The following is a 19,352-nucleotide window of genomic DNA, read 5'->3' as shown; positions in this document are numbered from 1 at the left end:
TATGGTTAGTTACGTCGCAAATATATTAGACCAAATTAACTCTTTGTGCATGGCCAGTCGACTGCGGTGCTCGATGTAAGCGCGACTTAGATGTATAAAATATTTAACACAGAATTAATAAAAAAAAAACTTAAACTATGAAAGCTGTAACTTATGCCTTTAGCTCTACATAATCCGAATGCTCACATAGGTAGCTGTCGACTTTAACTTTCCGGAGAGTACTAAGCCCAATTTGTCGTAACCACGTAAATATGTGAGAACGTCCGGTCACGCACAAACCCTGTCTGCTAATTAGTAATCACCCGTGTACATCCAATATGATTACAATTTCACTTATAACCAACATCCATAAACATCGAGCACTAAATCAAACAGCATATAAAAGTGTGGGTCCGCGGCATTTTTCATTATTTTACATCGGCCATAAACTGTATGTGACGACAGTACGAAACACGCGAGGTACCCAAACATCAATTAAATTGTACCACATAAAATGTTCTAAATCATAATCTCGGCTACGACGTCGCACGTCGGCCAAACACGTTATTAATTAAGTTATAAAAAAGTCATGACTGTATTAGCATATTTATGGATCTATGAAAGAGGGGGCGACTGGGTAGTGTGTCACAGCGCCATCTGTCGCGCGCGCGGTGTACTCGCTGTGCGCGCCGAGGGCTTTCTCCAGGCGCTCGATCGCAAGCTCATGTTGGAATCGCTTCGAGCGTTTTGTCACATCTTGTGCTCATTTGGAGAGCAATAAAAAATATCCATAGGCATTAAGTTTTCTGTTATTGTATCATTTCTAACTCAGTAGTTACAAAACTTAAATACGAAACTTAGAGTTACATCATCCCAATGTAAGTATAGTTACTACAGAAAAATGAGAGAAAAAAACCTTTTACTAAAAGAGATATGGCTAATAGCTTTTACCTAATGAATGACAGATAACCATAATACGTATAAGGGCACTCGATCCTTTACAAAACCTCGTTGGAAATTCTTCAGGCTGACCTTATTAAAAACAATAGGTCTCATTCCTGGCGGACACCGGCTAATGCGTTTCATAGCTGGAATAATAGAGTTGAAAAGGCAATATGCGCACTGACATAAATGGGATGGATAATACAATAAAATCGAGTGTTTGTGATACCTGACCTAGATACTCTATTCAATATTGCTTGAGGTGAAATAAAAGCAAATGTAGGTAGGTATATGTAGGTGCCATCTACAAGATACTGCAATATTCTTTGCGACTTAAAACAGATATAAAATATTATAAAACACAATGGTTGTGTAGCCAAAGGGTACAAACTGAGATCGAGTGACTGAGGCCATCCTGCGAAACTCACTGTATGTCACTGTAACTCGCGATATGTCCCGGGTTCGAACCCCGCGTAGGACAAGCTTGCGATTTACACACTTATTAACCATTTTTTAATTATCTTGATCAGTTTGTTCACATCGTAGCTGTACGGCCAAATAATATTTGCCCACATATATTAGTATACAGAATTTATATTTCCGAGAACAACTCCAATACAGCTTACAAAAGCATCGATATCATTCAGATAACTGGAGAGAATAGAGAATCACGAAAGCAACTCTGTTATGAACACCTAAAGAAGTCTCTATACAAAACGAGCATGTTTTCAAATACCTCGAACTGTCACGGAAAGCCGTAGCTTTGCAAAACGGGTCCTCAAAAATGTCAAAGAGGAACCATTAAGAACGGTAGAGCCAATTACAACTCGAAATACTTCAATGGAAAACTAATAAAGTGTCTGGAGTGAGTGTCCTAGGTGTCAACTAAGGCTCTGGCTATCTGGATGCGTTATTAGGGGATAGCAATCACAGATAGCAATTAATTGGGCGAAGAGAGCTTCCCACTTCAGATGTAAAATTGTTTAAACTTACCGGAGATGTTTCAAATACCGCTTTCATACATGTAAGTAGGTAAAAGGTAATCTATTTCGTGAAAAAATATCCTTGATATGACAATTTTGCGTAGGAAGATGACTTTCTTGTTTAGGGTGACTAACTTTAATATCCAATAATATTTAATAAACTTAAATAGTTAATATCCAATGCAGCCTGGTTAAAAGACGGACCGACGGACAGTGATGCCTCATTAATAGGGTTCCCTTTGATTGCGGAACCCTAATAACAAGTTGTATTCATGTTATAAATTAACAGATACTCCCCATAGATAATGTTTTATTGTTTACAAATGAGTCACGATACAGTTGGTACCAAAGTAGTTAATTAAAATAGGTTTTTATATCCGAACAGTTGCGGTGGAGAATTGCTTCGAAAATGTAGCGGATTGTGGTATCTAAATTATTAATAGTTTTTTAATATTGTTTAAATATCATCACGCTTTCGCTGCCTTCAGATTTTTGTCAGACATGCATCGTCGTCTCTCGAGACACATAAGCATTTTAAAATATTAAATTCACACAGATACATTCATGCCAAAACCGAATACCACTTAGGGTTTGAGCATAAAATGTTTTTGACGATCTTTAGACACAAAAGTCTGACATAACAGCACCGCATTAAAACCTAGTCGGAACAGCGCTGACGCACTCGTCGCGCGTCCATCACTCTGCAGCCACACAGCGAGTCATCACATCACTAAGGAGCCACGCGCGCGCACAGCGTAAAGATATATTTTTTATTCGTTCATACCTCCTATTTGAGAGTGTCGTAGTGACGTGCGGTTAATTGGAAAAGGGCGGATTGTCCGACGGACGGATGTCGTGTCGATATGTGTGAACAAGAGTTGGTGTGCGACGCTTTTTTTTTGCGCTTTCGCGACTATTTTTGCAAGACATTAATTGAAATCGCGTCCTGTCATATCTATGAATATCGACGATATGTTTTTTGGACGAAGTGTAAATTGGCGGGGTGAACGGTTTTTTGGGCTATGCGGTTGTAGGTTGGTTTTATAATAGATGCTTATTGTAGGATTTTGGGTTTATGGCAGAATTATAACTAGCAACAAAATCAACTTTTATTTTGTACTCTCATTTAAACATGTTAAGAGATACTTTGGTAAGTATCAAAAAGACAAACCTAGCCTACATATTTTATCACTATTATTTTTATTTTATTCACTAGTTCATCGAAGCCTTTAATAGGGATGCTGACAAATTTTTTTTTGCAGTGTCCGTCTTGTAGTTTTTTGTATAATAATGGATACGTATTTTTTTATTTGTCCCGCAAACATAAATTAACCAAATTACAGTGTATGAAACTTACGCGTGACGTCACGATTGAGTATAAATTTTACTCTATCGTTACGTCACAAGCCCCCTCTCCTTAACTTTAAAGCAGTTAATCTTGGTCAATTCTAGTTTTTCTGAAAAAGGAAAAAATAAGTACGTGTCTCATACTTTTCAATTATCTAACTGAGGGACTAATGGGATTTTTTTCTTTGTATACATAGTCATCATCCCTATTGTTTCCGGTCATCAGCCCTTCATTATAGCTAACTAGACAAGTCAGTTAGAACAGAATTTAGACCGGACGGAAAACATATTAGGGATCAAGTTGTTTTGTTGGATCTCAAGTCTTCTGATACGGTATAAGTTCTGAGTGAAACAATTTGACTGCACGGATAGACGAGTGGTTGAGGTCCTAACGCCAAACTCTCCGTGCGCGACGTGTCGCGGGTTCGATCCTCATCAAGACAAGCATTTGTTTGATCCACGAATGCATGATTTGAGTCTGACTCCTTACGTTTCTATAGTTTGTTCTTTTTTCTGTTGTATAATTTACATATAGATATTATTGCGTTTCGTAGTAATTAAACGTTATATTATCCGATCTTCTTTTCATGATTCAAGATTTCAAGTTTTGCCACTATTTATACACCTTAATAGAAAATGAATAGTAACAACAAAGAAAAATATTTTTAAAGAACTCAGCTGTCTAATAGACAATTTCCACAATAGCAGCAAAGAGCGACATAACCTAGATCGCGCCAGTTGTAACCCGGACTTGAGCACGAGAAAGTAGTCGCCCCTCCTAGACTTTTACATTTCATACCATAAACCATTTTAATGGAAAATCGATGATATAATTCAATTACTGGATGGCACGGCCACGCCACAAATCAACTTCTTTTTCTGGAGTTTTTTTCCTCAAAAACAAAACAATGTCGCATCGAAGAAAGGAAAAAGGTGAAAAAACGACTATAATCAGATTCCAACGAGTCATTTGCTAAATGGGTTAAGCGTTAGCGACTTTGCAACTGAAGATGGGATTTGTTTGTCCGACCCATTATTATAACAATAAAGTAGGATCTGCATTTATTATTTATTTACGTCAGATTCGCCGAAAAGGGAGACCTGAAGAGAATGGATGTAAACTAGACCACATTTGTATGCGTGTTTAGAAGACAAATTATATATCATATTAATTTGATTGAAAATACATTAAAGTATCATGTATTTTTGGAAGGATAAAGTAATTTTCAAATTTTACTTTGGCTGTTAACTCCGCATATAATTTTAAATATTGACTGAGGTCAATCCAAAGTATTTCGTTGAATAAAAACTCAAAAGCGTCAGAAGACTTTATTAGATTTTCTCTGCATAATTATTTGTGAACTTGTGCCACATTTTAAAGCCTGAAATGAGTAGTTTTACTGTTACGAATTTTGCGATAGTGTTGTACTTTAAGTATCAGTGAATTTTGTTAGAACAGTAAGTACACTCTCGATATTTCAAAATGATTTTCAATTAAGATGTGTGTTTGATAACTGTAATTTTAGTTTCTTCTTTCTAAGCACATATCCGAAAACAAATGAACTACTCTACAAAACACCAAACGCAAAAAAAAGAAACTTAGTTGATTTGCTATTAAGAAGTATACAATGAAGCAACGTAGCATTGATTAAAAGCTAATTAAGTGAGTATAACAGCTGTTGTGTAGTATAGCGGTTATAAAGGAGCGGGCGCTGGAACGAGCGCAGTTATGACGCGGTCGCGGCGCTCTGTCGGAAGGTGGTGCGCTTCGTACGGTCAGCACCACGGAGCATACGCAGAGAAGGAAAGGCGCTTAGGCTACGCACGACTTGAAATTTAACATTTCATTTGACAGATATATGTACATACACATACATATATCTCTTACTCGAACATACATTTTTCTTTCAACTTAAGTTCTTTTTCCCATTTTTTAAATTCAATTTTGAGGTAATTCCCGATAAGCTAGTGTGCTGAATTTTTCAGGGTTGCTTCAAAACTAATGACAATGCAATTTAAGCCATAAGAACGACTGGACCAATTTTGATAAAACTGGAATGTTTACACATTTAAAAACGTGGGTATTTAGATTTTTAAATGTATTAATTATTATAAAAACGACTCCCGCAGTTAGGAATTTATTATGTCGCGGGATGTTTCAAGAACCAGCATTCGTGGATCACACAAAAATGCTGGTCCTACGCGTGGATCAACCCACGACACAACCCGCTCAGTGGGTTTGGTGTGGTGACCACAACCACACCGCTATCCGCTGCTATACTTTTCATATCTTACAATATCAATTACTCCATATAATGACTATTAAATTTTATGTCCCTATCGATAACAAAAGCCACGAAAATCATATATTATTTTTCATGTACTCTTCTATATTAGTGTGGGGGCACTTCCCTCCACTTGTCTCTTGTTGAATGGTTCCAATAGCTACGGTTACTTTCTAAGATGAGGGTTGAGCTTTGTCGCGGTTTTCCACACGCTTACATACGGAGCACGTGATTTTATTAGGTTTTCAAGAACATAATCTTTTCTTAAGGAAAAATAACAGCGAACAAATTGTTCTGCTTGAAGGCAAGCAAATATTTTAAAGTGATTCTTAAAAAATAACATAAAACCGTAGATCAGTTGATGCCTATTTGATATGGGATTATCAATTAGACAAATATTAATAACTAATTTAATGAAGACTCACCCAAACTCTTGAGAAATATATCGTTGACAAAATAATTTATGATCTATTCTCAGTGATGACAATATCTTCGTAAACTAAATGATGAGGTTAATTCATTGTTATAGTACACACTGTGAGGGCCGTGTAGTCGTACGATCCTCGTTTGAACAGTTGGACGAACGTTTAAAAGTTAGGAAATAATCGCAAAAAGCTCAGTCGGATGAAAACGTACGAATGTTAATATTGCGACCGCGGACCGCCCCAGTGTGACTCCGAATAGAGCCGCCACACAGATGTACAAAAACAACACGCTTTGGACTTGGTAAAATGTACGTTTTTTATTTGTCAATGTTCTGAGTTTGGAAGTAAGCGAAAAGTATCGATAAGCAATTATTTATACGTCAGGGCAATTATAAGTTGAATACTAATAAGGGCAGTTGTGACAGGCACAGGTCTTTAAGAGTTTTGCTTAGTTTGCCGCCTCTACCTTGTTAAAAAGTTTCGAAGCATGCAGGCGGGGCATCAGTGCAGTGAATCATGCCAATTTACATACACTTCCCTAGGCAAGCGACGATTTCAGGTCCTTAAAAGTTTTCTTACGCCCTAGTTGATTTAGATTTCAAAGCGCTCGTTCATTTTAGAGATCGTTCTGCTTGGTAAAGGTACAACTTGAAATAGAAATACATAACAAACAGCGCAGTTTAAGAAATCGTGCATTAATTCACACATCCACCTCCTCTTTCACTAAGCTGTCAATGGCTGAAATCATAGAACGACAAATCTCAAGAAGGTACTTCAGTATAAGTTGAAATTCTTCTTCTTGTCATCTCAATAATTACCTAAATACCGCATCCAGTAGTCAAAAGACGTGCGCCGCTCGTTGTGCCCGCGCGCGGCGCACCGCCGACTTTTATTCTCTTTGTTACGGGTTCACGTTATTATTAAAAACTATAAATCGCTGAGGGCGCCACCTACCACTATTGCTTCGCTTTCACTTCGCAATACACCCCCTCCCAGACCCCTCTCGCCTAACCCCCGACACCCCCCAGTAATTACTGGAGTGAAACACGCAGTCTTTATTTGAAAATAGCACTTCAATTGTTGATTAGTTTGAAATTTTTAATGTTACACCTACAATAAGTGGATAGTATTCAGTCGGAACAAAGCTGTTGTTAAATAGTTACGGGTGCATGGTAAAAATCTCTAATTCCTTTGAATAAGTGGGGAAAGCTATAATAAGGCGTCATCAGTTCTGCTAAGCCTGATTGGCGATCGCGTTTCCTGATAATCGAAGACAAAGAAAACTTAGTATTGAGGGCTTCCGTAACACTTAATTACTCCGTGGTACCGTATGTGACAATGTGCGACACTTGTGTGATAATAGAGATTAAGATTTGTGTCAAATCCATACACGGATGTTGATGATTATTCATTTCTAATATGATTAAAAGGCAAGGAATAAGAAAAAACACTCGGTGAAGTACGTCGTACGCACATTTTTAAGATCATCTTTACCAAAGTATTTTCTATAAATTATACAGATACTTTGGTAAAGTAAATAAATAAACTGCGCAAATATCGCGCAGTGTATTTCAGAGGTGATATGCAACTATAACTAAGCGAAAATAAAGCTTATCATATGGAACTGATGAAATGTGTTCGGGATAGAGAATCGTGAAATGATTTGGAAAAGCCTTAACCGTGTGAAAGTGTCGAGAAACAAATACCATGTCATCTTCCCCTCTAGTGAAGTGATTATACAAACGGCAATGATATTGATGCTGTGAACTTTATCTTATTGACCAACGATCTACCTAGAATATATTTTCACTGACAAAGTGACTCAAAGAAAAACTGTAGGTGACCTTTCACGAGATTATCCGCTAAGTCCACTTAAACTATTAGTCCATTAGTAAGTCAATTTCGTCAAAATGTATGATAAGACAAACATTTCATAAAAAATCAACAACCTCCGGTTATAATTAAACCAGGTTTATTTAACTCGGTTTTTATCTGACACTCGACGAGAGAGTTACTCAATAATTAACATAAGAACACCAATTAGTGGATATTGATTTGATTGAAGATTAAACGAATCGGACTAACAGAATGTTTCCAGTGCTCGTTATCTCAGTGACTGGTGCATAAATCTTTTAGGGGAGTCACTTCTTCAAACAAATATTCATTCATTTTTTCTTCTTAGAAATTTGTGCTCTATTTTTATAGTTTTTTTCTAATGTTTAGTTTTCTAGAACGTGGATGATAAAGATTTTCTTTCGGTATCCGTTTTGACCTATAATTGACTAATAACCGTAAAAAATCGAAAACAAAAAAAACGAATTACAGTGAATGCAACATACGCATGACGTCACACGCCTCCTCTCCATAACTTTAAAGCGTTTTATGTTTGTCAATGTTATTGTTTTATGCCCAGTCATCATTCCTAATGTCGATCCGGTTTAATACATGAAAATTTGTTCAATGCTTTTTAACGAATTTATTCGTTAATTCAACGGTTACATATTCCGAAGTTGTGATACAAATATTACATTGCCAACTTGATATTTATTGTCTGCCCTGTGGTCTGCAATAAACGTACAAAAAATAGATACAAAAATCTGTGCGAGTTCAGCCCTATCCCTTGCGCAGTCTTTGAGGTACGTTTCTGTTTACACGGCGCTGTCTAGTTTCAGTACTCTGTGGCGTGCGTCTCCCGCCACCTCTAGAACTGCTGTGGGCTACATCTCGAATTAGGGGAACCTATTCAATACTGGCATCGAATCAAGGGTTCTTAGTGTAACTCCTGTATATAGGATAGCTATAAACAGGATGGGCTATGTAAGCGTATGTTGATTAGAAGCTTTTTAGCAATTTAACCTACTTTTTTATTTAGATGTTCGCCCAAATATTCACAAATCGATTTGCACAAATTCAAAGGATTAATGTTCAGTGGGTTTTGCTCTGAAATACGACATTCTCTAAATTCCAATACTTGAAATGAACTGCTGAAATTCTGATCGAGGTTCAATTAGTGCAAATATTTAGTAATATACGTTCAGTCAGATACAATCTACCATCGGAAGGTATTCAGGTTACCGGAATCGTTATATCATAATTATTGGGAACTTCAAGCTCTTCACAATCACTTGTGGTTAGTAGGGCCTTACTGCTAAACCGGTGGTCGTGGATTCGACTCCCACCCAGGACAAATGTTTTTGTGATGAGCACGATCATTTTTTTTTTGTCTGGATGTAATTTAGCTTTAATAAGTATGTATGTATTTAGAAATATATAAGTTTGTTTGAGACTAGGTGGCGCTGTTAAAAAAATGTAGAATATGATTTTTAAATTCCTTTTTTGATACTTATTGATGTATTCTGCTGAGTGATACCTGGACATATTTCTGTTCTATGATAGACAGCGTGACTATAGGAACTGTAACACTTACTTCAGCTTAGTAGGGACTAGCTGAGACGTTGAATGGACCTCGGTCCGCACTCCCCCTAAGTGGATACAAGGACTAGATAGATAGCCTGCGAGTGTCGAGTTAAGCCTAAATTGGTTTCACTATCCGTTCACAATGAATGAAAAGGAAATCAAGATCCAAATAATTAATATCCTAGACTGAGTACCCATAGGTAGGTAACAAATTATCTTTGACTGCTGGTGCTAAGAGGATTAAACACAGGGCTGAAATAAGTTTTCGCGACCGTTTATGTGTGTGTCTTAGCTTAGGTTTAATAGGGAAAAATATTGTTAAACTATTTTTTTTAAATTTGGTCACTGAGTATGAGCTTGCACAAGTCAAAATAAAAGCAACTCATGCAACTCAAGCATCTCATGCTCAGCATTTGGGATTTGAAATTCCGAAATAAAACAAAAATTTCGAAAACAATAACATTTTTAAACTAGGTACAATCAATACTTACTGTATAGAAGAAAAAAGAAAGATTCCACACATCTTTTGATTATCGCGTCTTATTTAAGCTTCAGCATTTTTTATGGTAGACAACCTATTTTGAACAAATTAATCTTGCCTTCTCGAAACTAATAAGATTGGCATGATTATCGAAAAATAATTCTGCTATAAAATGAATTATTTAATCACTATTTGAAAGTTTTGATTAGCAGTTATCATGAAATACCAATGACGAAGAGAAAATAATATAAATGTTAGTGTTTATAATAATTACAAGAATAAACACGCAGTTAACAACACAGCTCGGTGTAGCAGTCACAGCATACAGTTTTTACTGTAATATTTTTGCTGATGCAAAAGTGGGAGAATATAATGCTTTGTCTCACTTCCACAACTTGATGAGGCGGGGAAAGTTCCTGTTTAAAATAAATCCCGAGATTACGCGTAAAAGTAACAATATTTCATCAAACTTGAATAGGTTTAATTATTTAAGTTATTACAGCAAACTAAAACGCGTGAAATTACGCTTTCAAAGCTGAGTTTCTATTTACAATTTAATGCTTATTGGATTTACCTAACTTATGCCGATTTCTTGAGTTATTAAGTTATAATTAAATGGATTATTTTATACCCTTCGTCAGAGCTTTCATGTTTCCCATTGTGCGATAGTGAATGTGTGTATGTTTGCTTAAGTTCTTAATGCATGATCACACATTGATAGTGTGTGATGATAATAAATTGCCTAGGGGGTTTGCCGACCAAAATGGTACAAAACCAATGAAAATTATGGAACATTACAAGCAGAAACCTATCAATAATATAAATGAAACGTATTAAATTCAAGAGAGGAGCTTAAGCTGACAAAATGCAAAATAAAATGTATATTCAGTTTACGCGAATTACCAATGGCAATATTCTTGCGACGGGACACCATCGGCAGACGTAGGTACGAGAGTATTAACATCGATGAATACATTGCAATGGACACGGTACTTAGCTCTCCACGCATCTGAGTAAATCTCTATGCAAATCATATATTATGCAAATAGCACAGCAAAGGCTTGCGAACCATTTGCCACGAATAGACATATGCCTCGCTTGGACCACTTCACGGTGTGTCGAGGCCTATCGAACTCGGACTAACTTACAAGGGATTCATAGAAACGCTTACTAAATGTCTTCTCACTATTTATTAAAAATGCAACTTAGTAGTCGTAAAAACATTTCCATAATCAATAGAGACTGAGTTTAATTTTAGTTTAAAAATTGAGGATATTTGAAATGAAAGCCGTTGTTAGACAAGTTTTTATGATTATTTATGGTCATATTGTATACAAAAGCACACCTCAGTGTTAATTATATTCAATACTCAATTTGTAAGTAATTAATAATTTGCAATTGTACTCATTTATGGTCTCCGGGCCAGTACCCTGTCGGGCACGTATTATATTCATGTTATCACTTAAACTGTTGGTGCAACTTTGACAGTGAACTACTGACTTGTAACAATGAAGTGACAGTACAAGAAAACACCTCTTAACACGTCAGTTGTAGCGACCGCCGTTTTCGGTAAAAATATATTATTATGTAGAATACAAAAGGAAATTATTATATTATTATTAATACATAATTCTAAATTTACAATGTTTTAACATACAATATTATTAATTTCATGGAAAACGGTCGGTTGTTGCTTTCGCCGTATACTGTATGCATCATTTATGTGTATCCAAGAAAGCTGCATTTCCGACACTTTCCTATTAAAATATTTATAACATCAGACAATTTGAAACTAGTGTATTATTAATATGTTATTGATGTCAAATATTTTTAAGCAAGAAATTTCATTTACTGAAACAAAAATGTTTTTCTAAACTTGAATTTTCGTCACAGTTGATTTTTTCCTGTGAAATTTTCTTTAAACGAGAATTGTGTAAATGTCAAAAACGAACGAAAGATAGATCTATAACAAGAGTATAGTAACATGTACTCAAAGTAGCTAAAAACCAATTTGTTTTTTTTAGAACAATACTTCACTTAGAAGTGATATTTATTTTCTATAAATATATTTGTTATTTAAGGTCATCTAGCATCATCTATGTCACAAATCATATACTCGCCGTGCCGATAATATTTCGCACATCGTTACAGACTACCAATTAGTAATATTAACATCAAGGGAGGTAGCAAGTCTCGTACGGCGCGGTTAATTTACTTAATTAACTCGATGGCTAATTAAAAATGATTTTAATTTGTAAATTGTCGATCTGTTGTTGGTGGCTGGCTGATTTTGTAATGTGTTAACGTTAATTGTAAGTTGCAATGGTTGTCTCGGTTTATCTCGTAATATACCGCGAGTATTTTGTGTGCAATTTATTTATGACGATCGGCGGATGATGTCTAGTATTTCAGGATTTACGCTGAGACGGGAGATAGTTTTTAAAGTTCGTTTTTCTTCTTTTACTTTTCCCATCTGATTTAGTGCTACATTCAAATTCATAGTTAGGTTTAAGACAGAAACCATTATTCCTGTTCGTGTTGAATTTATAAGATAATTATTTTGCTAGTGTCTATAAGGAGGTACATTTAGAAAACCACATGCCCTTGAATTACTGCATCGGTCATAAGACTTAAAGCGACACATACAACAAATTTACGTATCAACAAACTAATACGACAACCTGGCATTTTAATGACAATAGCTAGTGAATAACAATAGTCAGTATATAACAGCAGCGAACACAAAACATCGGAGCTTATTAAGAGAACAATCATCAACGCCAAGCGGACATATTCGCAATTATCATGTAATTGATGCAACTTACAACTCAATCGTATACAATTTACAAGTCTTGGTACTTGGTACATTATTAACAATTATAGGCTAATATGTATAGACAATTACGGGGGGATAGTTGTGTGCAAAGGTGTTTGGGTTGGGGTAGGACGAGCCGTGAATCATTTACTAGCCTTGTAAGCGATGCTCGGCGGACTGGCGTTACTTTGAAGTTAAAGCTGAGAGAGATAACAAGAGAAAACTGAGACTTAGAAATTATAATAATATAATTCCTGGGACAACTCACACACGGTTATCTGATCCCAAGCTAAGCAGAGCTTGTGTTATGGTAACCAGACAACTGATAAACTTACTTATACATTTCTAAAAACATACATATTATAGATAAATTAAACCCAGACACCAGAACAAATGATCATGCTTATCACACAACATTTGTCCTGGGCAAGAATCGAACCCACGACCTCCGGTATAGCAGTCAGGGTCACTAACCACTAGACCAACAGGCGCGTCTCAATTACATCAGTTATAGCAAAAGATGAGATCTAAGGAAGAGTATAATCGAGTTTTTTTATGTAGTTATTATTCTATTCTCATCCTAATATTGCGTGTAAATTATTCACAAATGTGAAATACTACTAGGTTCTTGTAACACAGATTGCTAGTTTGCTAACGAATATTAATGTGGACGCCTATCTTTCACCGCTTTTCCGTAGACAATACACAAATTAATTTCAAGCGCTGCCTCTTTTGGTGTACACTAATCTTCTACGTATAACTGGCATGTAACAATGTTATCTCGCTTTGAATAGGGTAACTTACAACACTATTGCAAGTTTGTTTCTAGCCTCTTCTGATACACAAAACTTAATTACACATCTCTTTCTGCCTAGGGTTGCGATTTAAAAGACTATGTGATGTATGATGAGCCAAATCATAGAAGTCTATAGGACCGTTTCCAAGGTGACAGACATTTCCAGTACCCATTCTACAACTATACTAGACAATAAACATAACAACAATTAAAAAAAACCACAAGTAACACAGGATGAAAAATAAAAATCACAATTTTCATTGAAAAACGTTTGTCAATGAGATTACAAACGCCGTGTGTCAACAACAGTACCATAAGGCGGTCTATTATTAATAATGATAGCGGCTAATTAAAGTTAACCCGTAGTTATGTGACGGACGGATTATAATTTCTCTTTAGTTCATCCGGACCATGTTTAGCGAGGTTACGTGCACCGTAACTCTGTGTTTCCCCCATGCTTTACGATGACAATGATACACATCACAACTTGATGTTGCGAATGTGTTTAGTGACAATTTGTGGCTGTAGATGGCGCTGTTGTTCATTATTATTAAGTCATTTCAGACGCGTGTAGAAAACTTAAGCAAAATACTTAATAGTATTTTTAATGTTAAAATTAAAGTTTTAAGGAAAAACAATAGACTGGAAAAAGTGGAAAAATCAAAGGGAGGCCTTTGCTCTACAGAGGGATAGTAATGGCTAAACAAAAAGTTTCAATTAAACACGAGTCTTGTTATAAGTTTTCTTTAAATTCGGAACTATTTTCAGCAAATTAGTCTCTGTCTTTACTTAATTAATAATAAGTGACAATACCCCGAATAAAGTGCGCAAAGTGCTGTTTAACATGCTCTATTTTTACCAATCGACGATTTTAAGTGCATTCCGAAATAATAGCACTAAAAGGTTGAACAAAACTTCAATCGATCGAAAAAGTTTTAAACTATCGGTGTAGACGATTTTGAACTTTATTGCAAACATTAATAGATAGTTGAAATACTAAGATAAGATCATTCAAGACGTTAAATCGGTCTGCATGACATCCATAACTGTAACAAAGTCTATAGAATCGATAAAAACGATAGATTGGTAAAATAAAAAAATCTTGCAAAATTTGTCTATCCTGAAATGAGTAACAACACTACTTAACAGTCAACTAATAAGAACATATTGTTAATACAATAAACTTAATACCGAAGTAATACGGCAAAGAAATAAACTTTCCATTCGATATCACAAGTCTTGAACAGAAATACAGCGCTCAGGGCCCGACCACCAACTCCTCAAGTTATACTGTTGAAGTCGTGAAAGAGACAGCGCTCTACACAGTGAAGCCCTCTGTCTCGCTTGCACACGAGACACAGTGCTAGTGTGAGCGGTCGCGGTAAGCTCCCGAGTACACATTTATTCTTTCACCATATTTCTCACTTAAACGCGCGATGCATTTCACCTCCTATTTGTTTTGTTTCTCAAGATAAACACACTCACACAAGATTTTATTTCATGTTTCAATATTGAGTTGTATTGCTTTTTATTTATATACAAGTTATTCACGTCTGCGCGGTTTTTACGAGAGAGAAAACGCTTATTTAAAAAGTAAAGAAATTAATTATTGGTTTTAACACTGTTTCGTTTACATTTTCGGGTTTTAACGCTGTTTTATAAATTGGTGTTTCCGTATGCCACAAACACTTTTCCCGAAACTTTTTAAGCACTGCACTGCTGTGGCCCGCATTTAGAAAAATAACACGGGATTCATCAGTTGAGATTACCGTGAAAATTATGGAAGCGAGGCCATACAATAGAATTAATACTATTTTCAGTCTTTAGCCCTCGCTAGAGAATATCAATAGAGTTCATATTTCTTTGCATTACGAGTAGTTTTCAATCACAACTGAACGAAGGCCTGTAACCTTCAAGGAAGCGCCGGAACGGATTGGCATGAGAAATTACATGTGCACATCATTACAAGCGGCTTGTAATTTTTATAATGATTTCTAGCGACCGGTTACTGTAAGAAATACGATTGTATTTCAAACCATGATTTAATCCGTAACTAGTTCAGAATTACACCTGATTGATGATACCTAATAAGCTCGTCATTATTATTCGATCGCTTTTATAAATGTAGGTTAGTTGCAATACGATTTTATTGACTGTTAACAATATTTCCATACCTCGTAACTTACAAAATTCATTGAATAACGATGCGGCAATAAACTTTTACACTAATCACTGAGAAACAAAAGACACTACGACCAAGAAGACTTGCATTTGAGGATTTAGGATTACTGCATTAATGCAGCACTCACCTTTGTGCAGCCGAACAGTATTTAACCCTAGAAATGTTCGTTTAAAACGGGAGTATGTGGACACACGGTTTTGCCTGTAAATGCACTCACGGATCCTACCGACATCTGTAATCCGTGCGGGAAGCGGATATTTAAAGACACCTAGAAGCGCGAAAAGATTTTAAAGCATTTTAGTTCCGCAAACAGCGACTGAATGCATAAAATGTCGAAGAAAGAAAATGCTCCGTTCTGAAGTGCTTTTAATATTTTTCTAGACGTCTGATCACGTCCCATTTTGCTATGACATAATAAGATATACATAAAGCGAGTTTGATTCCATAGCACATTTAACAAACATAGCTTAATATAGTACCGAAATAATTGTGACAAAGCCAGCAAGTATAATCTCACACAGCGTCCTTATTTCATGGAAACGAACAAAATGTTAAATGGATTGCCTAAAAACTTTCGATGAAAATGCGGCTTGCGTTGTGAAATATAGTAAACGTCACGTCATGTTATACAGAGCGGACGAAACGTCAGCATCCTCGTCGTTAGGCTACATCCGAGCCAATTAGATGGTGGCGATGCAGCGGGCAGGCTTTATAAAACAAACAGCGGCATGGTGGACCCTAATCCCGCAGAGCAAAACAAACCAATACGCATGTTGAATTGGGAGCTCCGTTAAATACCTAAGTAATATGATGCCGCAATTAATATCATCAATTATGAGTGGCCACGATTGACGGACGATCTGAAATCTCTGATTCATATGCGAGAACGGGTGGCGTACATAGTTAGAATTAATAATGAACGTCCAATGCTCGGCGGCGTGGACGCACGAATGGGCAGACATGCCACTTACAACACACATTTAAGCTGGTTGCGACGCAAGTACTCTCCGCGTTTTGAATGGCTATGGGGAGTACAGATGGACATTAAATGTAATTAATTTAGATCGGCTCCTAAATTACAATTCAGGTGGAATAATTGATACAAAATAAATGCAGGTTTTGGTAATTTTATTACTGAATTTTCAGAATTTAGTGTCCGAAAAAAAGAGACTGCATTATAGAAGACAATGTAAAGATGACTCGAAAGGTGGTGAAATGACTGACGCGCATACCACGAGCTCTAGCCAGATGTGACACCGGATAAGGTTTAATGCCAGAACATGCAGGAGACCTTTGCCCACGACTCGACATACTAGAATAAAAACCATTTAAATACATTAAATATCCAACCATTCAAGACGATGGACGCCATCGTCAATAAACAAGCGACGATCGGACTAAAACGAGCGCTCAAATAGAACATTTTATATACAAAGTAGTATTCATGCCCTCTGAATAACTTTAAAACAAGTAATAATACTTAAAATAACTCGGCGAAACAAGTCCGGAGATGAAGATTGTACGATTGCTAACATTGTATCAGTTATTGAATAATAAAAAAATGTTGACGTATCTCGTCGCAATCGGTTGTTAAGCCCAGTTTAGGATAACAAGTCTATGAATATGCAAAAATATGAAGCCCTTTCGTATATGAGGCGACGAAAAATTATAGTCGAAGACTTTAGATTCCGAGCGACTAAAGCCTAAAATTTTTAGTTGAGTGTTCATTTCAAACCGTCTAGTCGGGGGAAAGCGACGAGTTGTATTGTGTAAGCAAGGCCTAATTTTATTAGGTAAAGCCTACATGGCACGTAAATAGGGATGTTACCAGAGATCAGTTGATTCACAATTTATCTACTTTTCTCATGTATTTAAACGAACGTTGTCTGTCGCGTCGGTCACCGGTGAACGACAACCAAAACCTTCGAATTTATCAATGAATAGGTGATTGCTTTTATAGCATTCTAATTAATTACTTACAATAATTTATTGTTTTGCATTTAAAACTGACATGGAATTGAAAAAGCTGTAAAAGAAGAAGTACAGTTTTATTTTAACAGTTTTCATTTCCGTGTATATAGCATCTATTTATTTCGAATAATCGTCTTTATAACTAATGTTCGATTAAAATATTATACGTACACTTTTACTCTAATAAACAACTCATAATCGTAACAATACGAATAAATTAATTAAAAAGTCACATCCGAATGTTATGGTTTCATGTATTCGTGTAATATTAGCACAATAGTCCGGTGTCTGTCCAATCACGAATTAACGCGACGAGCATAAACGCCAAGCGTCCAGCGACAGACGTCAGGGAAGAATCGCGAAGCGTCCGGCACGTCGGACGTATAGCCTACGGACCTTCAAGCAAAACGAAACATACCACATTTACGTACACATCTTAAAAAAATTCACCTTATACAAGGCAACTTTCAATGTTAAACCAAATGCATTTTTTGTATTGGAGAAATTTAGCTCGAACTCTCGAAAAATATCAACTTTCTTCAGACTTACATATGTATATTATAATCTTTAAGTACCAACTCTTTTGGAAGGGGAAATTTTCAAATGCATTTTCACCTCGACACAAAACACAAGATCACGATTTAATGAAAATGATATATCTGGAATATCATTATTTTATGATATATTTGGTAATCGAAATCAGAATGGAAGATATGCTTTTATAGATTTTTGAAAGTGACCCTCACCATGAAATCAACAACGAACGAAAATCGACAAGTAACGCATCGCGCACATTAGATTTGGCGTTTTAACCTGAACCACTCATTTATCCGTGCCGTCTTATCTATACTAATATATAAAGCTGAAGAGTTTGTTTGTTTGTTTGAACGCGCTAATCTCAGGAACTACCGGTTCAAATTGTCTTTTTGTGTTCAATAGATCATTCATCGAGGAAGGTTTTAGGCTATAAACCTTCCCGCTGCTACTAATAGGAGCGAAGATACAATGGAAAATGTGGAAAAAAAACAGGGTAGATATAAATCATAACTTATATCTTCTAACCACGCGGACGAAGTCGCGGGCAACAGCTAGTTTGTATAATAAACATTCAAAGTACTTCACAAGCAGTCTCATAAAGTAGTATCAAAGATAAATACTTTTTTCATCACGATTTATTGCTTTACCTAACAACTTTAGATATTAAAATATGCGCTTCAATTCCTTCAACAACATTTCTTTCATAAATAAACTCCATCTTATTTGCAATACTCTGAGACACAATAATCCAATAAGTTTCCACTTAGGTGGGCTACATCTAGGATTATATCAAATCTTATTGGTCTGCTCTGAGGAACTTGGAAGTTGAATCATATTTTTATTGGCACTAATATTTTCCTTAACAAGATAATATGCAAGGATCGATAACTTACAACCGTTGGAGAATTAGATTGACATAGAGATGCGAAAGCGTATGTTCCACAATATTTACAGTTAATATTTAATGGCATCGAACGTAGCTTCCGACTAAATCATGTACGAGCGTACAGAGATAGTTATCACAGACGCTCGCAGACTAAGACCAGTACGTATGATTTAATAATATATAGCGGCTCTGAAGACATTCGTCGAAGGCGTTAATTTGTAATAAACTTGCATCGTTTGAGCGTGGCGTGTGCATTCCCACAGACACATGTGCGGCTAACGGACAGCTATAGTTAATTCAAGGTCG

The 19,352-nt window shown here is 36.1% G+C and overlaps 1 protein-coding gene across 1 annotated transcript in view; it reads right to left on the bottom strand.

Moving 5' to 3' along the window:
* LOC113504132 (protein bric-a-brac 1-like) overlaps positions 1 to 19,352 on the bottom strand; it is a 218,046-nt gene that overhangs the window by 171,418 nt on the left and 27,276 nt on the right. The window lies entirely within an intron of this gene.

Source organism: Trichoplusia ni, chromosome 21, assembly GCF_003590095.1.
Source record: "Trichoplusia ni isolate ovarian cell line Hi5 chromosome 21, tn1, whole genome shotgun sequence".
Classification (NCBI taxonomy): Eukaryota; Metazoa; Arthropoda; class Insecta; order Lepidoptera; family Noctuidae; genus Trichoplusia; species Trichoplusia ni.
The sequence above is the reverse complement of the archived record's forward strand: the minus strand, read 5'-3'. Positions and strand labels throughout refer to the sequence as shown.